Genomic DNA, 23076 nt, shown 5'->3' with positions numbered 1-23076 from the left:
TTTCCTGCTCATCACACTCACTAAAAACAGAGCCATGACTTACAGAATGCTCAAAGAAGAATGTACCTGAGTGATTTTATTTTTCTAACAATCAAACCAATCAAATAAAAACCCCGGTGTTGACACAGATTATAAGCCCTCCAGAATAGGGTCACTGTCTTCCTTGTATTTCATTTGTTTTGTCACAGTGTCTGGATAATGCCTTGCTGTCCAGCAGTTTTGTGAGGATATGGTGCTCGTGAATCATTGTAAGGACAGAATTTTGACAACAGACTGTGTTGTTCATTTCACGAGGGAAAAGATCATATAGAAATACTGCTCAGATATATTTAAAAATTAAACTTGGAATTTTGAAAAGAGTTCAAGAAACCATACAAAGATCTTTTCCACTAATTTTAGGTCTATCTTAGACACATTATGGTTATATAGCAGAGTAACTTATCAACTAGATTTGACAAGAGGTGTGTATTATTGATTATTTGTTTTAGTTGAAATATTCTACCTGGGATAAAGTAATCAATGCCCATAAATGAACATATATGTTTGTATTTCTATGCAAAATGGGAGCAGACTTCATATGTTTCTATATAATATATATGACTGTGTGTTTTAATCTGTCTGTCTGTTTTTATAGTTTTTCAGCAATGTTGTAACTTTAGAATTCTTCTAAGATATGCACTCCCGATACTACTGCAGTTTGTACTGTGTATCCTGTCTTATGCATGGGATTCCACTGTCCCCTCAGTGAGGAATTTCCTCTCCTATTGAGTTAGTAGCAGATTTAAAGGAACTGTGATATCTAGGCCTTTGCTCTCCATGTGTTTGCTGTGGGCTGTCAATCACGATTTTCCCTTTGAGTTTTCATTGTTCAATTAGAATTTTTGAAAATAACTGTTAATATGTTTCACCGGTCTCCCTAGAAACTTGATGTATTTCTGCTATTCGGTTTTCAATTTATGAAAATTGTAAATGCACACTTGTTTTAAAGTAGTCCCTTTTCACTAGATATTTATTTATCTCTTTATAGTTAAAATAATTTTTTCCCATTGAATGAATCGGTGTGCATGATTTAAAAGATACCTTACTTTATATTTTTCTTATTCTTTCAGGTATATTCATTGTACACAATTTAGAAAATAAGGATAAACACAGTAATAACTTAAAAATGGCCTCTAATATCATCTGGAGGTACAGCTGTAGGGTTTGAAATTGAGAATTACAAGTCCTCTCACGTTGTTCTTCTTTTTCAAGTACGTTTTGGTTACTGAGACCCTCGAATTCCCATATGAATTGTAGCAGCAACTAGTCAGTTTCTGCAGAGGAGCCCGCTGGGATTGTGATGGAGACCACGTTGAATATATGGATCGCTCTTGGGAGCACTGCCATTCCAAGAGCACTTTCTTTTGATAGAGGAATGTGTGTGGAGTGTCTGTCCTGGTATTTAGGTCTTCTTTAATTTTGTTTCAACAATGCATAGAGTTTACAGAGTATTATTTTACTTTTTTTCTTTGCCTTTATACTGAGGACAAGTGTGCAAGGTACCGGGATCAGAAGTGTATTTGAGCCCCGCCACTTGCTGCCAACATGGACGCTGCACTCTTGCTTTGCCCTCTGTAAAATCTTGCATGAAATGAGACGTCGGTAATTCTCTCTTGAATGAATGATTATATGATTGTTGGATGATGCTTGAGAGTCCTTGTGATGATGTCATTTTCCCAGCCTTTCCCCTCTTTTTAACTATGCCGTTTCTCTTCCTTTCCTCCAGCCTGGTTTTCAGCCTGCCTGTGGCATTGAGTTTCCCTGTCTGTAAACTCATCCTTTCACTGGTTCATGATAATGTTAAATGGGGACTGCGAAAACTTTCTAGATGACAAGAAAGAGCAAATCGATTGCATGCTAGTATTTTTAGAGTGTGTTATTCTTTTATCGATTGAAATTAAATCAGGCTGACCCCCTGAGCCCTCCCGTGAGCTGTTTTCGCCTTCCTACATGTGATAGTGCTCTTGTTGCTGCATGTGCCCTACCCCCAGTCTTGGTTTTGGAGTAGAGTAAGTCACCATCAGTGGAGCCCTCTCTTTAAAAGTTGAAGAGAACATTTGCCCCTTCTCTCTCATTGGGGACTTGGATGAGATGAGGTACCAAATAAAGAATGGAGCCCCACCTCATTCTGACCCCTGCTCTTTCCGTTGCTTTCTCCAGTGGAAAAGAGCACAATTCAACAATATAAAGATTAATTGTGAGCTAATGAGATAGACAAGACAACCGAATATTTATTAAATATCCTTTCATGTCGGAAACAAATGGATTATACACACAAAAAGCACACAAAGCACGGTAGTAACTTGATTACAAATGTGGGTCCGAGTTCAAGTCCTGCTCTGGAGTGACCAGTCCTGTGAGATGGAGAACTGGTAGGTCAGCTTAGCCTCTCCTGGACTTGTTTTCTGTCCTGCAGGGATGGGGCTCCCAAGGCATCCCTCCCCCGTAAATGTGCTCAAGGGTGTAAATGACGTGCGTGGGGAGCCCCAGCACAGCTGCTCATTTCTCCTAAGAGCAGGATAGAATGGATTTGCAGAGATGGCTTTATGACCACACCGTGTAGACTCTCAGTGTTCCAAAGGGATGCTTTGTGGTTTGGAGATGGGATTCTCACTTCTGTAAATACCCAATGATTGTGTTATAGCGCTCATCTGATTTGAATCTATTCTTTAGAAAGTACATATTGTAGATAATATTTTCCAAGAATGCGTGCTTTTTTCTTTTATTATTTATAGTTCTACCCTCTCATCTCTTGGTGTGACTTTACATGGAATCCTGGAAACAGCCCTAAGCTACTTGCCTCTTCACACTTCTCTGTGGTGGTTTTCTTACCTGACTAGAAGAGGATTTTATATAGGAAATTTTCTTTGTTCCCCTTTTCTTGAAGTCTCTCTGTCTGTCTGCCCATCTCTCACCTGTTCATCTGTCCATTTCTCTACCCACTCATTCTTCTGACTTGTTCCAAGTAGCACTTCAGGCAGCTTAAAGAAGAACAGATGCCAAATAAACAGGTGAGAAAATGGGGCCAAGTTCAGACAGTGAGGTTAGGAGGCAAGCCTGTGTGAGGGTTGCAGGCGTGAGACACACGCCTCTGCCCTGTGCCTTATAAGATGGACATCAAGAGTGTGCACGAGGCTCCCAGCAGACACAGGGAAACAGGGTTTGTGGGAGATGCTCGCTGGCTGTGAAATAAATAAGTGGCTAAGGAGAAGCCCAACCTTTCCAGCTACTAAGGCTTAGGAGAATATTTTGATTGTCTTCCAGAATCAGAGTATTTCATCTTTTATTTGTCAGAGTTCTACATATAGTTGGTTACATTCTATACCTGGAAATTTCTCCCAAACTCCTTCCTACGTGAGTCCCATGGCTCGGGAATGGGGCGGTTCTGCTCATTGACTGTGTTTGGACAGAAAAAGAAAATGACAGCCTCCAAGGAGCCTGGGATTTGTCAGTTATGTTTTGTCAGTGCTGTAGATTTCAGAGAATGCTTTCACAGTTTCTCTCCATCTGAGGCAGCAGCGTGCTCTCTTAACAGCATTAGGAGCTCAGTGCCACGGGATGGTGGGGGCTGACTGCACTGCCGTCAAGACATCTAAGGTAGTCACTATAGGCGTGGTGCTTTTACATATGCATTTCATATTCTTTAATAGAAGGTTTCAACAGGAAGTTAATTAACTGAGTTAATTAACATTTAATAAATATGATGCTTTGTTGAAAAGACAGTTATAGGCAAAATATAAGCTGTAAAGATTTTAAGAACAGTTTCATTACTGAAATTTCATTAGGGAAGATTCACAGTTTATCTTATTTATGCCTCTCTTTTAAAGTAACAAAGAAACAAGACAGAAAAAGTAGAAGATGATTTCTGTTCTTCCTCTCGGCTTGCAGGTGCCCTCACCTCCAGTGGCATCCATCCAGACACCAGCACTGACACTGGCCGTGCTCAGAACTGCCTCAGCCCTGAAGACACAACTGACAAATAGAAGGGGGCCGCGTCCTGTTACAGCAGGTGATCTCAGTTTGTGGGTCGTTATGTAACTGCGCTGTGTTTATCAGGATCGCCCTTTCTACATTGCGTGACGTTGCTGCGGTGTCTCCTAGTTACTTGTTTCTGTATGTACTCGTGTATTTTCTCCAATGAGTGGTACTACACTTCTTAAAATGTTTTTTTAGATGAAAAATAGTGTATTTAATATAATAAGTCTGAGAAAAGGGACAAAATGGACTATCCTGGTCCCACAATTCAGAGATAATAATTAACACTTTAACATCTATTTTCTGTTCTTTTCGTCAGTGTGTATCAATTATCTCATAAAAACCAGCGAACACGCTGGGCCTCTTTACTGTGTGGAGACTTCCATTTTCCATTTGGCTTTTTATGTGTTTTTCTACAATATTCTAACTCCCCTGGCATGATTTTTAATGACCAGTATAGCATTCTGTCTTGTGGAGACATCGTCCATTTTACTTCGGACTTAAATTAACCTTTAAATTCCAAGTATACTTTACTGAAATACCAAAAAGAGAACTGTGGTGGTACCGATAGACCCCTATATTACTTCCCCTTATTTCCTGAGGGTAAAAGCTGTTGACAATGTGGTATATATATTTCATGAAATTTATGCCTATGACATATATATATATGTCATATATATATATATACACATACATACATATATATATATATACACATACATACATAGATACATACATGAATCTGAGAAATCCATGTATATGTGTGTGCATATATGCTTTATTGAAAAATAAGGTCATACTATATGTTTTCTGCAGCTCGCTTTATTCACTCAGGTGTATATCATAGACATCCTCCCAATCCAGACTCACCCGGTCCTTTCAGATAGAGTGGAGGGGTCCCCTGATGTGCAGGTGTGGTCTCCTGTGCAAGGACACTTTTGGTGGGAGATTGCTGTGGACAAGACCCAGGACCACGCTGAAACTCCGGCCCCCTGAGACACCACAGCTCGCTGTGATTTACTGCATAATTTTCTTGATGGTGGACACTTAAATTTTCTCCATTTTCCACTGTCAAAAAGATGTTTGACTGGCATGCTTCTTCTGCAAATATTCCTGTGATCTCATATGAGTATTCCTCTAGTTAAGGCTTCTGGAAATTTAGTCCCTGGATGTGACATTTACATTCATCACAGGCTCTTTTCAAGTGACTCTAGAAATTCCTTCTCCAGTGGGGAATGAAAAGATGTAGAATAACTTATGTAACCAATTCTATATCGCTGGATATGATTTCAGTTCATGTTTTCTTCCCACCATTGTAAACAGTGCTGTGAAAATATCCTGATGACTACATCTTTTTGAACTAAATTTTTCTAAATTAAACGATTCCTAGAAGTGGAGTTGAGTCTGTGTGTACACACGTTTTTCAGAGTTTACATATGCATTGACATGTCGTCCTCCAAACACGTCGCTCACAGTTTGTTCTCTCACAGATGGACACTAGCTAGAATATCTTTTAAAAATATTTGCCAATATGATGAGCAAAAGTGCTTTTTCATTGTTTTAGTTTGCATTTGATGACCAGTGAGGTATTCAGCGTTTTTCACTTATTAGCCATCTGACTTTTAAAAAGTGAATGATCCCTTATGTCCTTTGCACACATTTAAGTGAGGGAGCTTCTTGCTGCTTTGTGACAGCTCTTTGTATGTTATGAACAGTAACCCCTTGACTTTATCAACATGTATCACACAGCTTTTACTTGTCATTTCTTGCCTTTCATTTTGTTCAGTAGGTTTACTTTTGTTGTGGCCCAAAGTATAGTTAAGTTAGTAAATGTCTTCTTTTTGGGTTTATTTTTGGTATTATTCTTAGAAATACTTTCTTATAACGGTACAAATCTCTTCTGTAGGTTTTGTAACCTCTAATTTGGAGATGATAATAGTGCTTGTTACAGTGAAAGGAAGTTGAATTAATGTGAGCAAAGAGTTGTATTCGTTGTTATTAGTACTTTCTAATATTCACATCACTTTCTATAATTTTTCTTGTGGTCATTATGACTGGAATAGAATTTGTTCTTTCCAGGTGATTCTCTGCCCCAGGAGAATTATTGAATTCGTACTTTTCTCTTTGATTTGAAATCCCACGTGTACAAATACTTATGTACACTAGAGTCTATTTTTGAGCTCATGGTTTATTTCTGTCAACCTTACTTTCTTACTCCAGCGCCATATCTTACAAAATGTAAAAATTTATTTAATATCTGACAGTGCAATTTTTTTTCGATTCTTTTCTTCCATCCCAAATTTTCTTGGCTAGTATTATGACTTAATTATTCCTGAAGAATTCTAAAATACTTTGTTCAAGTTAAAAAAAAAACAGAAAAGTGTTTTCATAGGATTTTTAAAAAAGTTTTGAATTATCTTTAGAAGAAATTTGATCTTTACAAAACTGCTTTCCTCCATGCAATATGCTGATGTCTCTACATTCACATCTCTTACTTTACCCCTAAGTACAGTCCTGTAGTTTCTCCATGTAGAACATGGGCATTATTTTTGAGTTTATTCCTGATAATTGTTTATGTTTTAGTTAATTTTCTAAGTGAGAGCTTTTTGCTATTATATTTTTTAAGCTGTAAAAACTGACACCTAGGAAGGCAGATTCGGTTTGTAAATACTCACTTTGTAACTTGTCATTTAAAATTGTAAGTATTAAATACTTGTTGCAGAATCCTTTCTTTTCTGTTTTCCAAAATTTGTATCCAAGATTATCTAAATGGTCACAGCTAAGTAGTATAGGTGGGGAGACAGAAGGAGAGAGGTATTGTGGCTCATGTGCAAATTGTGAGCAGTTTCATGGCTGCTTTTAGGCTTGAGAAGCCACATAAGAGCCCAGTTAAGACCAGGGATGGCTTTGTATGTACTTGAAAGCCAGCTTTCCTGCCTTTATGGTGAAGCCTGGTGGGCGTGGCAGGTAGATGAACAAGGTCCAATGGAGGTTATTGGCTGCACAGAGCACTGTGTCTGTGAGAACTGGAGACCATCGCCATGGCAAATGCTTGGTGTCAGGAACACTGCAGGGGAGCTGGGGAGCCTGTGTGTTAAGGATTTTCCAGCCCTGGGAGTGAGAAGAGCAGACTCTGCATTCAGATCTGAGTTTGAATTCATCCTCTCTTGTTTACTGGTCCTCTGACTTTTGTCAAGTTATATAGACTCTTTCAACCTCTGTTTTCTTGTCTCTCAAAATAGGATAATTATGGCCTGCTGCTAGAGTGTTTGATCTGGGTAAATGATTTGTGTCTATAAGATGCCACGTACTGTCACAAGTTCAGTGAGAAATGGGCTATTGCCTCTTCTTCTGCAACTCAGTGCTCGACAAGTCATCGGAGGAAAGCCAGTCCCTAATTTGTGTGTGATATAAGTAGGAACAAAATTAATGTCTTGTCTTTCACTAGCAGTATTCTTACTCCTTTGCTTCATTTACTTCTTTTCTTCTTTCCTTACCCCTTTCCCCCCTCCACCGAAAGAACCTGAGACTCTCTCAGAACAATAGATTCCAATTACTTTTAAGGTTGTCTCATTCTCATGAAATAACAGTAACATAAAAAAAACTGTACACATCCCAGAATTCATTGTATTTGATTTAGACACACACGCGTGCACACTCACACACACACACACACACACACACACACAATCAGGCTACCTCCCACTTACTGAGGGGGAAGAACCACTTATTCTGAGTTTTCATTCACTGACCGTGAGAGCAAAGTGTCTTACGCAGACTTTCACCTGGCTTCGTGCATGGTGTTTTTAGTTGGATTTCTGCTTTGTGGCCATAGAATTATTCTCCTAATAGAAGAGAGGAAGTGGAGACATAGACATTCTCCTGAGATATTGGTGTCATCATATTTGAGTTGGGAAGGACTTAAGACAGCAGAGAGTCATAACTGTTTATGGGTGTGAATCCATGATAGTGTAACTTGGACAAGAACCTGGATCTTCTGCCATCGTGTCCACGCGGGTGAAGAGGTAACTTGTTGGGGGATGGCAGGGATCCTTCTTGCTTGATTTCCAGGGTCTTGCTAGTTTTCATTGCTCACCTGCCTTTACTTTAGGTCCATGTGGCCTCTCATGGGAAGGTCACTCTGTCCTGATAAATAGAGTTACTTATCAGAAAAAGCTCTGGACCCACTCGTATTTCCCAGTTTTTTCTGCTGACCTGCTGACACTTTTTATAAATGAGATATAAGAAACTACTTGATATAAAATCCTTTGTGTTATCGTTAGCCCTCGAGTTCCATAGGAATGGGGTCCTGTCCCAGGCTGTCTAAGACTAGATCTGAACAAAGATAGGGTGATAGGCTGTGCTGCTGGACCCTCCACAATCAAATGTGATTTCCACCTTAGTTTTTAGAATCAGGCAGATGAGCTCAAAACTTGCCTTTACCAGTTATTAGCTTAGTGAACTTGGGGAAGAAACTACTTTTGTGTGTACAATTTTCTTTGTCTGTAACTAAGCTCAGTATTTATTTTAAGGTTTTTGTTTTAGAATTGAATGAGCTAATTCCCTCATTTATACCTAAAATACTGATCGTGTGGTTCTATGATGGTGCCTTGGTTGTTGATTACTAAGGCACTCGGCGTTGAGAAAGGGGGTGGGTGACCACTGGATTCTAAAGCTTATATTCCAGGATATGCTTGTAAAAGCCTGGATGTGCAGTGGATTTTTAGTAAATATCCATTCCTTTCCTAATCTGCATTGATTGTGTATATATCTTTATAATAATATATGAACATTTTTTAATGCAATTTAAATCTTTCTGTAGTATTTAAAATATATAGCTGTAACAAAAATACGTGAAATTAAAGGATTTCACTTTTATTTTGTTTTCAATAAGCAAAACAAAATAAAATAGAAAAGAAAAAGTGTTTTGAAGGAGCAGAAATAACTTTATTTCTGTAGAATCAGTTCCCTATGATAGGTTTTTTGGTTGTGTTGTTAAACAGCATATAAAATTGATAGGTTGTGACATACTGGAAATGAGGAAACAGTGGAGACATACTGCCACCAATGCAGTCATTTTATTACCAAGTCCAAACTCGTTCCGCTTGCTGCATAACAGGCCAATAAATCAGGAGATGAAGTGTTGGAGGAAAGAAAAGTGACTTTATTTGAAAAGCTGGCAGACTCAGAGGATGGCATACTGATATCCTGGAGAACCCTCTTCCCCAAGTCACAATTCAGTCTCCTTTTATACTAAAAAGGCGTGGGGGTGTGGTTGGTTGTTGCAAACTTTTTGCTGTATGAATTGTTTTTCTTTGGAATCCTTTGTTCTTGCAGCCGTCCATGTAGGTCAAATCATGGTGCCTCTGTAAAACCTCCAAAAGAAATCAAAGTTTATTCTCTATTTTGCAACGTGCCATCTCTACATAAGTGCAGAAGAACTAACATCCTTAAAGATCAAAGCCCGGAGAATAGTCTGTCCTGGATATTTCAGTCTAAAGGCAACTTTCTTTTATAAAAGGTGCAGAGCTAGCAAGTCTGAGCCTAGAAAACAGGGCACAGGTTAAAAGCCAAAGGAACACATCTAATATGGAGTCAAACTTGTTCTTTTCTATTACAATTTTTTTCCATCTGATAAATAATTTTATTAATAAATATGGGCAATTTTTTTTTATTTTTGCTTCTTAATAACGGATAAGTGGTCCAAATACATTTTTGTGATCAGGAATGCTGTGCATGCCTTGGGGTCACAGCAAACTCTTATTGGGAGTGGTCGGCCCTTCAACATGCCTGATGCCCTGTGAGTGTTGGTGAGGGTCCCCCTAAACAGGGGCTGTCTTCAGGAACCAGCATATGGGCATTGACCTCTGGAGACCTCTTTTTCAGGTGTGGGAAAATTTTTCAGGTACTGTGATTGAAAAATTATTCCAGCTGGGAATAATTAGGGAATAAAGGAAGAGAAAAAGGGCTTGGAGTAGAGTAGAAGAGAAGGAGAGAAGATCATGGAGCCTGGGGGCTTGGCAGCAGGGCCTCCGGAGAGAGAGAAGCAGGGGTGTGGAGGGGCCCGGTTCCAGAACCATCTCCTGCACCTGTCCCCACGCCCAAGACACGCAGCCTTTAATTACCCAGGACTCTCTCGTGTCTGAACGTCACCCTGGTCAGAACCTTGAGAATCGAAATTAAGGGGTGGTCAGCACTAACCTAGGGGGTCACAGAGGACTTTGGTCAAGTGCACAGTGCCTTTTCTGGTCATGTGTCTTCACTTGCCCTTTATCTTTGGATCTGAGGAACAGGAGCAAGGAACTCAGAGAGAGATCCAGGAAGACATCTGACTGTGTTAGGGAGGACATTCACAGTGACACGGGGAGCAAGGACACTTGCAGCAAACTAAAATGACTTCACAACTATTGCATCAGAGCTGCAGGTGTGAGAGAGCCTAAGCCTGTCTCAGAGTGCAGGGGACAAGCGGAAAGGAATGGTAAAATTTCCACTGACAATTGAAATTTTGTTAAATAGCCTGCTATTGTTAATTGTATCACTTGAATATATGCAGGTGTATTTCTGTGAGCATTTATAGGTTCACACAACCCCATCAGCTCCTCTTGCCCCCATCGGGGATGGGCTTTCTCAAGCACAGTGCCCCTCCTGCTTGGGTGGGCCACTCTGTGGGTCCTTGCCTGGGGCAGGGCTGCTGCAGGGCACTGAGTCCCTGAGGCATAGCCTGTGAGACACGACAGGAACATCTCTACTCTTGACTGAGGGCCTCCTTTTACCCCTGCAGTGTTAGAATGCCGATGACTCAGTTAGAAAGATCCTTCGAAGCTGTCCGTGTCCTTGCCATCCAGAAGCGGAGCCTGGAAGCTTCCAAATTTCTCCAGAATGCGATCTATATTCACCTTCAGCAGGTGAGTGTGTGCCCACTTACAAGTGCAGGAATTACTGAAGTTTTTCTGAAACTTACTCACCATTATTCCATCTGTTTTTTCTGTGCTAGGATTCAGTATGGTCTGCTAAAAATTCTGGAGTCAGATCTTGAAACCCTGATGAAGAGGATTATTTATTTTATTTCTTTATATGATAACATTTTCTTTGAAAATTCAGAGTTTTCAGTTCTTTGAGGAATTTTTTTGGGTGTTGTACAATCAACTTTGCTCTTACCATCTTTGTGACCTGTTGATATATGCCTCTCATCTGGCTTCTGTCACTTGTGAGGCAGTTCCATTTGTGACCCTGTGCAGGATGTTCATGTTATAAAACATAAAGTCTGTAAAAGTACAGTCCCTTTTACTTCAAAGACATTCCACAATTAGTATTTAAATTTGGGTGTGGTTTTTAGAAGACAGTATGATTAGAACATGTAATTGCAGGTTGCTAGTGCAAAATCCCCAAATCAATAGTCTAGCTCAACATCTAAAATCTTTCTAATCTACCTTGGATTTGTATGGATGAGTGAAGCAGTTTGCTAAGAACACAAGACCAGGTTTAGATACAGGCTGGTGTTTCTCAGCAGGTCCTCCCAAGCTGAAGTTCTGCCATAGGGTGGGGCCGAGTGGAGAGGGCGGGTCCTGCCCTCCCTGAGCTGAGAGTTTCATGGCAAAGACATTCATCAGGTGAAGAACTGGGAGATTATTCTAAGAACAGTGGGTTTGAAAAGAGTCCTATAAGCATGGGACTGACACAGTCCAATTTGTCTCAAGTAGGGGAGAGTGTCTTTGGGGCCACTTGTGAGACTTGTGAGTCCAGGTGGTCAGTGTTGGTGGCTTCTACTTGAGCTGTGTGAGGGTCAGTGTGTAAAATTGAAAAGTTTGAAGGCATATTTAGATGGTAAAAAGGAAAGGATGAATGCTGTCTGTGAAGGTAGGATGCAGTAAGGCCCAGGTTTCTGGGTGGATTAATGAGATGGTCCTGCTGTTCTCTTAGGAGGGAAACATGCAGAGGGAGTTCTGGGGGAAAACTGATGAGTTCAGCTGTGGGTAAAGTGAAAGACTGTTAGATGTGTGTTCTGAGAGCTCAGGTGAGAGCCAGTAGTGAGTAGGGGGGGAGAGAGACTTTCAAATCCTTTTGTCTTGTGAACATACAAATAAGTATGAGTAATGACACACTTAACACCTCAGTATTCTGTTTTTAAAACCCAGTAACATTTTGTTATATTGAGGGCAGAGGTTCTTAATGTTTTTAATAGAAATAAAACAAATAGAAACAAAATAGTGGAGTTAATCAACATCTTAGAGTTGATCTGTGTCCTTGTATGTATTTTGATACCACATCTGTTTATTAGCATAATCTACAAAAGCTTGTTTAGCATAAGAGTTAAAAAGAGGGACGGGGCACACAATGTTGGGGTTTGAGGCTGATGTTCTTGAGCAAATTATGTAGCCTCTTTGTGCCTTAGTTGCATCTTCTGTGACTGCACCCGGGGCCCTCATCACAGCTGATTTCCTAGACTAGATGTTGGGAGGGAGGCTGCTGAAGGGAGTAAGAAGTGGCAACTGCTAGGGATACTGAAGAGAGGAAAAAAAACTGATTAAAGCCGGGAAACTGAGTACAAATACACTCAAATTGAAAGAATCCCGCAGTGTTTTGAGCCACTTAGCGTAAGGGAAACAAAATTACGTGGACCCAATTCTCTTGAGCATATGAGTATTGTGGGTGGGAGGGTGTCATCAGAAAAGGGTTGAGAAGAGGCCTTTTGGAATCCCTTGACGTTTCCAGTAAGGATGGGGCGCAGAAGTGAAAACCCCCTGCTTCACAGTGGAAGCTCCTGTTTTGTGTGAAACTGACCAAAGTTTGGAAGCCAGTCATCAGCGTTGCTGGCAAATGAAGGGACTTCTGGATTAGGTGGGGCACTTGCTGTGACTTCCAGGTGACCTGCTGGCTGGGGGCTGTGAGGCGGGCAGTAGGTTTGCAGGGTGACCCAGGCATAATCCCTGGCTCTGAGGCTGCTGGTCTGACTAGCAGACCTGGGCACCCGCAGTCCTAATGGGGCAGATTTGGATGTGGCCTGGGACACTTGCTGTGCTGAGGGTGAGAGGAGTGCTCCCCTGTGTGGGTGTTCCTGCGGAGAGTGGAAACATCCTCCTGCAGGGGAGGAAGACCCTCTGAGCAGGGGGCCAGAAGCATAGGCAAGACCAGCCTGAACACAGAGGTTTTGGGGAGTCGGAAGTCATACAGTGGCCCGAGCAGCCTTGTTACTGAGAGACTGGAGGAAAAAGATGCTGAAAAGTCAGGCTAGGGTCCGACACTGTGGTGGGTTATGAGTGACAAGAAAGGACTGGTCAGGCAGGCACAAGAGAATTCTGTGGGTGTCCCAGCTGGTGTGTCCTGCCGGAGGGAGGAGCAGAGTTATAGACTTTGCCACTTATTAGCTGTGTGACTTTGAGCAATATCACTGAACCTCTTTCTACATATATCTTGATCTGTAAAGAGACAATGTGACAAGCTCGTGTCATCAGAAGGCTTAGTTTAGCTCTGATCCTCTTTGTCCCGTTCTGTCAGTGTTGCCCTGCAAGTTTCTGCAGCGGCTGCTCTTACCCTGAGATGGGAGGGCATAGAGGGACATTGTAGTACACGAGGACAGGAAGGGGTTGCTTTAAAAGCAGACATGTAGCCTCCTGCAGTTGCAGACCTGCAGGCAGTTTGGTTGACAGTAGTGGAGAGGACTTGGGAGGCCTTAGCATCGTCTTAAAACCTGTTTTCCCTTGGAGACCGGATGTGACTTTGCAGATTAAAGTTGAAGATTTGGGCTTCTGTCAAAGCTGTTTTCAGAGATGGGTATATAAGTTACATATGGTATAAAATAAATGTTTTATTTAATTTGTGGGACTTTGCAGCTGTTGGGAACAGCTCTGTTGGCCTGGTCTCCAAGGAGGACAGTAGAGGTCAGCAGAGCGTGCAGGAGGGCAGGCAGACCATCTTACTTCTGCAGGCGGTTCTTCAGAGCAAGGCACTCTGTTGAGTTGACTCTTCTCTAAGTTTGGTCTGAGCAGACAGTAAAGTAATGAGTTCTGGTGGGATTGTATAATGACAGGAAGAAAGGGGAACCCGTAGTTTTTCTGGGCTAGAACACGCTTTTGGTTCCTGATTCAGTGTGTTCCATTACAGAATTGATGAGTTGTGTCTCTTCTAGGACTTGCTTTAAATAAACGCCCAGCCTAAAAGTGAAGAGTTATGTTTTATTTGGAGGGAGGACCCGAGCCGAGATGAAAGCCTCTCAGATCACTCTGAGGGACTTCTCCCAAGAGGTAGGGAAGGAGCTGGTTATATAGGAGCTTTACAACAAACACCAGGTAATTGGGACAATAAAAGTTTTCTTGTTATCTAAAGAAATCCAGGTATCTCAAGTTCAAGAATTAAGTGCTTTTCTATGTATGGGAATAAGGAAACATTTTGGTCATTGAATTCATTTCTTTGACAAGCACCTAGCTACCTAGGGCCAGTTTCCTGTCATTTCTTATTCTGAGTCCGCTCAGAGGGCACCACTGTGAGTGGCTGTGAGGCTGGGCTGCAGGCATGTACTCGCTGGGGGTGGCAATAGCCGCTGATGTCTTGGTTTCAGTATTCTTTGTTTACTGACATGGTTGCATTATTTTCATTCACATTGTAGTATTTTCATTCACAGTGCTCCGACTTGGTCCTAAATTCGACCAATATTTTGAGAGACATTTCATGACCAATTTTGTCCCACGGTGCTAGGATGGCTCATACCTAGTTCAGCTGAAGAAATTTCTGAGCTGCCATTCAAGGTGTTAGGTTTTTTATCAGGATCTGTTGATACTAAAAGTTCTCAGGATCGCCTGTCTTACTAGTTTATTATGATCCAAAAAATGTTTGCCCTTCGTTGCTCATTTCTATACCTAGAATCACACTATTACAATTATTTTATACAGGGTTATAAATTTTATCTAATTCTTCAAGATGTTTAGCCATCATCAATCTTGTAGACCTAGTTACACATTGGGAAATGTAACAGACAACAATTTTATAAAATAGACAGGATATAAGTAATAAAGCTAGTAACATTAATAAAGGCACGAGTAAGAATTTAATAGTCGAGGAGTTACATATTTGGGTTAAAATTTTGCTTGTGTTTCCGATTGAGTTTGAGTGACCTTATGAGAAATTTCTTATTTATGGTCAGGGCCAGAGCAGGTATTAATTGGCCAGGTGAGATCGCCCAACTTGTATGTTCCACAGTTGCCTAAACAGAAATATAATTACCTTTTTAGAATAACATTTCTGAGGGCTATCTAGTTAGAGCCATGGAGTAGGGAAACCCACCAAGGTAACATAGAAGTACTAGACATAGGTAATTTACCATGAACTTAACAATTGGAGTAGTTCATAATCAAAGGTAGGAGAAATTATCAAAGTAATTGGCATACAGTCCTGGTCCGGTGTCTTGGGTCAGCTGTCTAGCTCAGATGTAGTCTTCTTCTCATCCTGACCTGGGTAGCTTTTTCTCCATTTGAGCATTGTTTTAAGGTGAGCAGTGTTCTATAGGCCAGTGCACTGCAGGGGCTGTTTCTGATAGGAAATGAATCCGAAAGTCTGTTTCCTTCAGCTTTGGTGTGTACGGTGTATTTAAGAGTACCTGATAAAGGGTCCTTCTATTCAGGTTGGAGACAGTTCTTTAAGTCATGCCTGTTCCATGATGTATAACCCCCTGGCTGCAGGTCATTGGGCATTGGAACTTTACCCAAGGATAGATTACTGAGCATCAGAAACAAACCTAGAGTATCCTTTTCATAATTCAATTAAACAGAGCAATGTGACATAACAGCAAGGAATGATCTGGAATGTGTCTTATTAAATATAGACCTCAATTAACAAAACTAGAATTTAATATCCACTAAAATATAATCTTTTTTCTCTCTAAAATTACCCTAATATTTCTCAAATACAGCCAAATGAAGACAATTTGTTTACAAGTCTGATTATTTGATCATATAGGCTTTTTTAAATTGGCTGTGTTGGAACTTTTAATAACGAGTCTCAGGGTAGAATGTTAATAAGCTTTTCTAAGGCCAGGAAAGCAACATCAAGGGCTTGTCATGGGTTTCTGCCTTACAGATTTAGGTAAATTCTTTTCTCTTTAAAATCCCTAAAATATTTTGGGATTCCTATATCTGTTAGGAGATGAACTTCCTCGTTTTTCTGATAGAGCCACTGGGGACCTAAGAGATTTTAGTCTCTTGAGGGATCAGATAGAGGGAAAAGATAACACTTCCAAATCAGATTACATAGGTATAATTCATCAAATTGCTGTGAATCATAACTTGCTTAAGGAGAAGAGTTTATTTATGTCTGGGAAACAGGTTAAAAGCCAGTAGTATTTCAGACAAAATCAAAAATTATAACCATACTCACCAGATGTAACTAATTCTTCAAATCAGTTTTCATTAGACCTTTAAAATTTCTTACCCAGTTTAGTTCAGTGCTATAGTTTGAAATTTATTAGAAACCAGTAAATCTCCTTGAAGAGAAAGCACTTTGCAAAATCACCAGATGGAAACAATTAACTGTCTATAAATGACAAAATATTTAAAAGCATGGTTCAACACCATTACACTAAAATCAATAAATTAACCTGCATACTATAACCAGAAATATGACTGGTAACATTTTAGATATGCCATAATTTTAGGGAGTCCATATAATATGTAGAATATCTATGTTAATAATGTTTTCTCATACAATATAACCTTTGAAGATTTATTATTCATTTGACAATACCATGTATTTAACATGCCAAATGAAATTTACTAGTTTTAAATCTCTTTTTGGGATGTTTCAGGGGCACGCTGTAGCATCCCAAACTTAACTGGAGATTAAAAGAACTTTAATTAGAACTTGATATTTGGGGAGCTTATTAAAATATTTCAAAAAGCTTGGTCAGATAAACATATAGATCACTGTAAAGTAGTACTTATTCATTAAGAAAGTATGTCAAAGGTAAAGGCAGAACAGATCAGGTAAGTGGTATAATATGCTTTACATTTTGTTACTGAAAGTGAATGAACATTTTAAAAAAATTTTGTCCTCTTAACAGAGAGAAAACCAAATCTAGTCTTGTACCAGCTTAAGTCGAAGATTCATTTACTTTGCCCAAGTTGATTCTAAACTTAGCCAATTCCGACTACGTACAAAACTCTTTCCTTAGGGTTCCTCTTCCACATGCCTTCCACAGCTTTCTATAGTCATATTAGTGTGTCCCTTATTTTCTGTTCTATTCAGAAGTGACCAGCTTCAGGAGAAAGTCACTATTTTTCATTAACAAAATATAATTTCATTCTTATATCTTCCTTTACACATTTATCTTACTTTCCTAGGATACTGAGATCATTCCCTTAATAATAGAGACTACTTCAGGGTGGCACCAACCATGTATTAATATTTCTAAACACCTTTATTTCTCTGTAAGAGGAAGTTAAATCTTAATTAATTCATGTTTCAATCTTATTTTATCCAAAAATAGCATAGCTATTTAATAAAATCCTATCATTTAACTTAAAGTAGCACAAATCTAGAATTTAAAGATACCAAACATTTGGAGATTATCTTAAGCATACATTTTAAAAATATATTTTAAAAATTTACCCTAAGCTCTCATCTCATTTGTATTTAATTTACTTAAAATTTTACCACACCACATTACTATAATATTTTTTGACAAATCTGCACCAGATATAACAGGATCTTATTTGACTTTCATTAAACCTAGATACAGTAAATGTAGTATACTTAATATTGATGACTTTAAAGATGTCTATATTAATTATAACATACTTAAACTAAACAATATCAAATATTATCTTAATATTGAATATTTTCCAGTTCACGTGAAGCTGAAATTCAATTTGGTCAGTTTTTATTTTAAAATACTTAATTTGTAAGCTCTTATTTTTTATGCCAATTAAGCAGAGCTCTTTGACTTTCATTTTTTTTTTTTTTTTAGCTGTAGAAATATCTCACATCTATAATGTGTACGCAGGCTTATAAACAGACAAAAGCTGGAGATTTCATAGCTTCACTTTAAAACTTACTTATGAGATAAGTATAATAATAGTTGGAGTAAACTGAATTTGCTTGCTCAAATCACTAAGGCTTACTGTTTATGAAAGAGACATTTAAGATTTCTTGACAAATTCTTAAGGATCCGTCAGAGTTCTGAGTTCTAAAATGCCAAAAATTTCTTTGTTCTAAAGTTTTATCTCCTTGAGCTAATTAGGCTCAGTCCTAGGTCACTGTTTGCTGTATTTATATTTCTGATCTGCTAGACAAAGACACACGCTTCCAGTTCCCCAAAGAACTGCTCTGTCAAAGGATTCTTGAGAATCCCAATTTATTTGCGTGGCCACCATATGTACACAATACTTCTACCTTTTGTATGGCAGAGTCCAAGATTTCCTTTAAAAAAAAAGGAAACATATATATACATACATACATACACAAACATAAAATACCCAGAAAAAGATAAAACGTTTACATTTCAAGGACATAGGAAGAGAAATCCAAGTTCCCCCTAAAGGGGATTTTGTTTTATGAGTTCAGAATTCCAGAAAATGTTTTTAACAGGCCTGGATAGTTACTTTCAGAGTGAGTTTTTATTTTCTAATTCCCAATTAATTTTGTTAGTTTTGTACGTATATAAACCTGGCTGTGGAATTAGTTGGAGGCTCGCAATCTGTGATTACTTTTTCTTTTCTTTCCTTTTCTGTTTTTTTTTTCTTTTTTTGAAAGTTCTATTCACCATTCTAAGGTCTGGTTCTCAAAATAAAATTGCTAATAAGTTTTCCTGTAGGGACAACTCTATGGCATTAAGTATTTGCCTCTACCACTCCTGCAAGTTTCTCTGTCAGCGGAGAAAGCTGTTACCAGCCAGGAGGAGGTTCCCATTTTTCGAGTTGAAAGGTTCCTCATAAGAACTTTAATTTTATCCCAAAAAATTCAATGGAGGTAATCAAATTGAGGAAAACATTAGACCAGCCTCTTACCTAAGAACTCAGTCCTGAACCCAGTGTGTTTCAACTTGGACCCACTCGGGACTTCTCCACTGGGTGAGTATTTTCCTGGTATGTTTCCACCAGTCCCACCTCAGAGGTTTCCTCAAGGTGGGTGTTTCCCATTACCTTTCAACCAGGCCCTACCCAGCATGTCTCCACTGGGTGGGTTATTCCCTTCAGTATTTTTCAACTGGAGGGCCAGTTACCTGGATACACCACCAAATAAATCTCAGGATCATCAACCAATATGGGAGATCCTAGAACCATGAGAAACTCACCCAAATTCATCTGGACTCCTCAAGGAGGAGGACGGGCACAAAGGACCACTGCTGCTACCAAGGCTCTGGTTCCTCGGAGAGTTCAGTTGGAGAGAAGTCTGCTCTGGGTCCCTTCATGGTGTCCAAAACTGTTGACTGAAATACATGGGCATCCTAAAAGTTAAGAGTTATGTTTTACTTGGCAGGAGGACTCGAGCAAGGATGACAGTCTCCCAGATCGCACTGAGGGACTGCTCTGAAGAGGTTGAGGAGGAGCTACGATATATAGGAGATTTACAACAAAGACCAGGTTGTTGGAACAACAAAAGTTTGCTTGTTATCTAAAGAAAGCCAGGTGTCTCAAGTTCAAGAATTTAGTGCTTCTCTATGTATGGGAGGAAGCAAATATTTGGACTCACTGAATTCATTCTTTAGACAAGCACCTAGCTATCTAGGGCAAGTATCCTGTCCTTTCTTATTCTGAGTCTGCTCAGAGGGCGCTGTTATGAGTGGCTGCAGAGGCTGGGCTGCAGGCCTTTCCTTTCTGGGGTGTGTTGGCAGCCACTGATGTCTTGGTTTCAGCATTCTTTGTTTACTGAAATGGTTGCAGTGTTTTCATTCACATTGTACTATTTTCTTTCACAGACTGATTATGGATAATCTGCAAACTTGGAAAGCAACCGAGATGGAATTACTGCAGGTACATTCTACATTAATAAGCCGTGTGCAAACATAAACATGGAGGAATCATACAAAAGGATTTGTTGGTGTAGGGAAGGGTTTCTGCACATTACAGGCGAAGGCAAGGCAGAATTCCTCTCCTTTGTATGCAGGGACGTGAGTCCACCATTCTTTTCTGTAGTGGTTTCTGAGAACAATTTATGGTAATTAACCAACATTGACAAACGGTGGAACACAATGCATTTAAGAGCTGGCCAGCTGCAGATTGTTTATTGGAAGGTGGATTTCATAGGCAAGTGGTCAGGTGGATGGGAGAGAGAGAGATCCCAGGCCTGGGCCCAGATTCAGGTTTAAATCGCCATTTCCTCACCATAGAGCCTTGGACTAGAATGTAACCTCTCTTAACCTGTTGGTGAATCTGTGAAATGGGCATGATAATATTCCTTTGTTCCTGGGATTGTTGTAAGTTGTAAAGAGTATTATAGCACACATGAAGCACTTAACACACTGGCAATTAGCAGTGTTCACTTTGTCCGGCCACCCTGCTTGGCGTGTGTCAGAGCCATAAAGGCAGCATGTGTCTGTTGAGGGCGCACTGGTAGCCCCTTGAAAAGGTTGTGAATTTGGTGATTTCCTTAATCCTTGTAACTCTGTGTGCCATGGGCAATTATTTTCATGGACAGATGAGGAATCTCAGGGTAAAGAAGACTGTGTAATTTGCCCTAACTCAGGCCATAATTTTCGGTGCAGGGGCCTTGGTTCAGCATGGGCCCCTGGGACTTATACCGCCTTCTTTCAGCACCAGAGCCAGATGTTGGCTCGGCTGTCATCCAGCCCAGAATACCCAGCAGGCAGCAAGACACACCTGGCCCTGTGCTGCTTGAGCAAAAACTCCGGAGGGGAGGCAGTTACAAAAGGTATAATAATAAAAACAGGCGATTGCAAAATGTGATCAGCTCTGAGAAGGAAAGGAACACGTCTCGCGGTGCAGAGATGGGAGCTTTCCCGTGGGGGCTGCTCTGGGGGCGTTCATCTCAGCTAAACAAGCTCTGATGTTGCACCAAGGCAGGAAGGCAGGGCACGTGTGCTCAGGTAGACAGGGCCTCGTTGTTTATACTCATTCCCCATTTAGCGGTAGCTGTCACGAGCACTTTCGTAGTAAACAGATGTCGGCCATAATCATCCCACACTTTGCTTGGTAGTTTTTTCCCCCACTTTTGAGATGAGGTAATTGAAGCTGGGGAGTTTGCTGCATGCCCGTGATTAACTTGGAAATACCCCCACTGGTCTTTCAACTTAGACTGGTGTGGCTGTCATGTCCCAGCCCTGTGAATGGCATCATGTAGCTTCTCCAAAGTGGCCCAAATGACTGACATTGATTTTCTTAATTCATAGGAAATGGTATGTGACAATAGGGAAAAAGGTAGTAAGAAATTGGAAAAATACAAAAAAAACCTATCTTCCCCAGCTGGGGAAACGTGCCCTCTGTCACTCACCCCACTCACTGCCTGGCACCTCCTCCCTGCCAACTCCGTGTTCAGAAGCCACTCTGAGCCTTTGAAGAACATTTTGCCTTGTGACACTGTTGACTAAGACCTGTGACCTCTCTGCCCCTGGTTAACTCTCGCTTCAAAGCCATTTAAATTTTATTCAGGCTCCTCCTCACAGATGTAAGAGTAGCCTCTTTAAACTTCTTGATGCAGCTCCTTAATGAAGATCTTGTGAAGGAAACCTAGCCAAAACTTGGGGGGTATGCACATAGTGAGTGTAAGCTCAGCACTTTGTGAAGTTCAGAATCAGATGAGTGGGTGACTCAGGAAAGACTTTTTTAAGGTAGCAAGGGGAAAGTGAAAGGACGCGGGCTATGTGAGACAGAAACATCTCGATCCCAGCCAGCAAGGCACCAGCATTCAGGATGGTGTGTGGAGAGTGCAGAGTTCTCACAAAGAAAGAATTGGTGGGATCGGAGGGAGGACAGTTAGGTTTTTACTGGGGAAGGAAAACGTGGGCTGAACATTTCCTGGTTGAACAAGAGGAATGTGACATGATGTGCTTGTATTTTGGAGAGAAGGGTTTTGTGGGGTTAGGCCTAGGGAGAACGCTCTCTGGCTGGGGATTCAGCACAACAGAGAAACACAGAGAACTGGGTCAACCACAAGCCCCTGCTGGGGGAGGGGCTGCCCGCCAATTGGAGCCTTTGGTGCTGCTTCTGTCCCTTAGCTGGGGCCTAAGAGCTCCCTTCACAACCCTGTCCTGTTGATACAAGAAAAAACGTGGGGCATGAGAAGGGCTGTGTCCCAGCATTTGGTTGAGCCCCTGGGATGTGCCCCGCCGGATGTGGGTCCTTGGCTTCATGCAGGAAAGTATTCAAAAGCAAGCCAATTTTGAGTAAATGTAGATTTATTCAAAGATATATATTGAAAGGCAAGAGAAACACTACGATGTTTTGGGGTTGTATGCTCAGATTAAAAGTAGGTACTGGGATTTCAAAATTGTAGAATAGATAATCAAGATTATACTGTATAGCTCAGGGAAATTTACACAAAACTTTATGGTAACAGAGAAAAGAATGTGACAATGAGTGTTTATATGTGCACTTAAGACTGAAAAATTGTGCTGAACGCTGGAATTTGACACAGCATTGTAAAATGATTATAAATCAATTAAAAATCTTAAAAAAAAAGAATGTGAGGAAGTTTTCAAGGGATGTTTCCAGATATAAAACCGTTTTTGAGCATTTTTATATTTAATATGAAATACATTTTTATTTGAAAGTTGATCATAGTTGAACTTAATTTTTTCAAATATGGCAGGATTTTTTATTTTTTTCAATTTTTTTCTCTCTCTTTTTTTTTCTAGAGTATGAAATCTGTTAGAACTAGGGTAAAGCGTAAACAAAGCCTTGCTGACTTTAAAGTGTCATCTGTTGACTGTAATTCTTACAAAACGTCTGTATTTTGAAATAAAAATCTTTAATGCTAACTGAAAAATAAAAGTAGGTACACACTCCACAGACATAGTGTGGGACTTCTCCAAAGAGGGAGAGAGAGTGGTGACACTGTGTTGCTTGTTTTCATGGGCTTGGCAGTTTCATATGCTAATAAGTAGAAGGACCAGCCTTA

The 23076-nt window shown here is 40.2% G+C and overlaps 1 long non-coding RNA gene across 4 annotated transcripts in view; it reads left to right on the top strand.

The window, feature by feature from the left end:
* LOC140693212 (uncharacterized) overlaps positions 1-23076 on the top strand; it is an 82061-nt gene that overhangs the window by 12055 nt on the left and 46930 nt on the right. For all 4 annotated transcript variants that reach the window (XR_012068926.1, XR_012068929.1, XR_012068927.1 and 1 more), the window contains exons 3-6: positions 3928-4048; positions 10796-10919; positions 19480-19583; positions 19919-19973. This is a non-coding gene — a long non-coding RNA (uncharacterized lncRNA). The remainder of the gene's footprint in view (positions 1-3927; positions 4049-10795; positions 10920-19479; positions 19584-19918; positions 19974-23076) is intronic.

Source organism: Vicugna pacos, unplaced genomic scaffold (assembly GCF_048564905.1).
Source record: "Vicugna pacos unplaced genomic scaffold, VicPac4 scaffold_19, whole genome shotgun sequence".
NCBI classification, from domain to species: Eukaryota; Metazoa; Chordata; class Mammalia; order Artiodactyla; family Camelidae; genus Vicugna; species Vicugna pacos.
The sequence above is the reverse complement of the archived record's forward strand: the minus strand, read 5'-3'. Positions and strand labels throughout refer to the sequence as shown.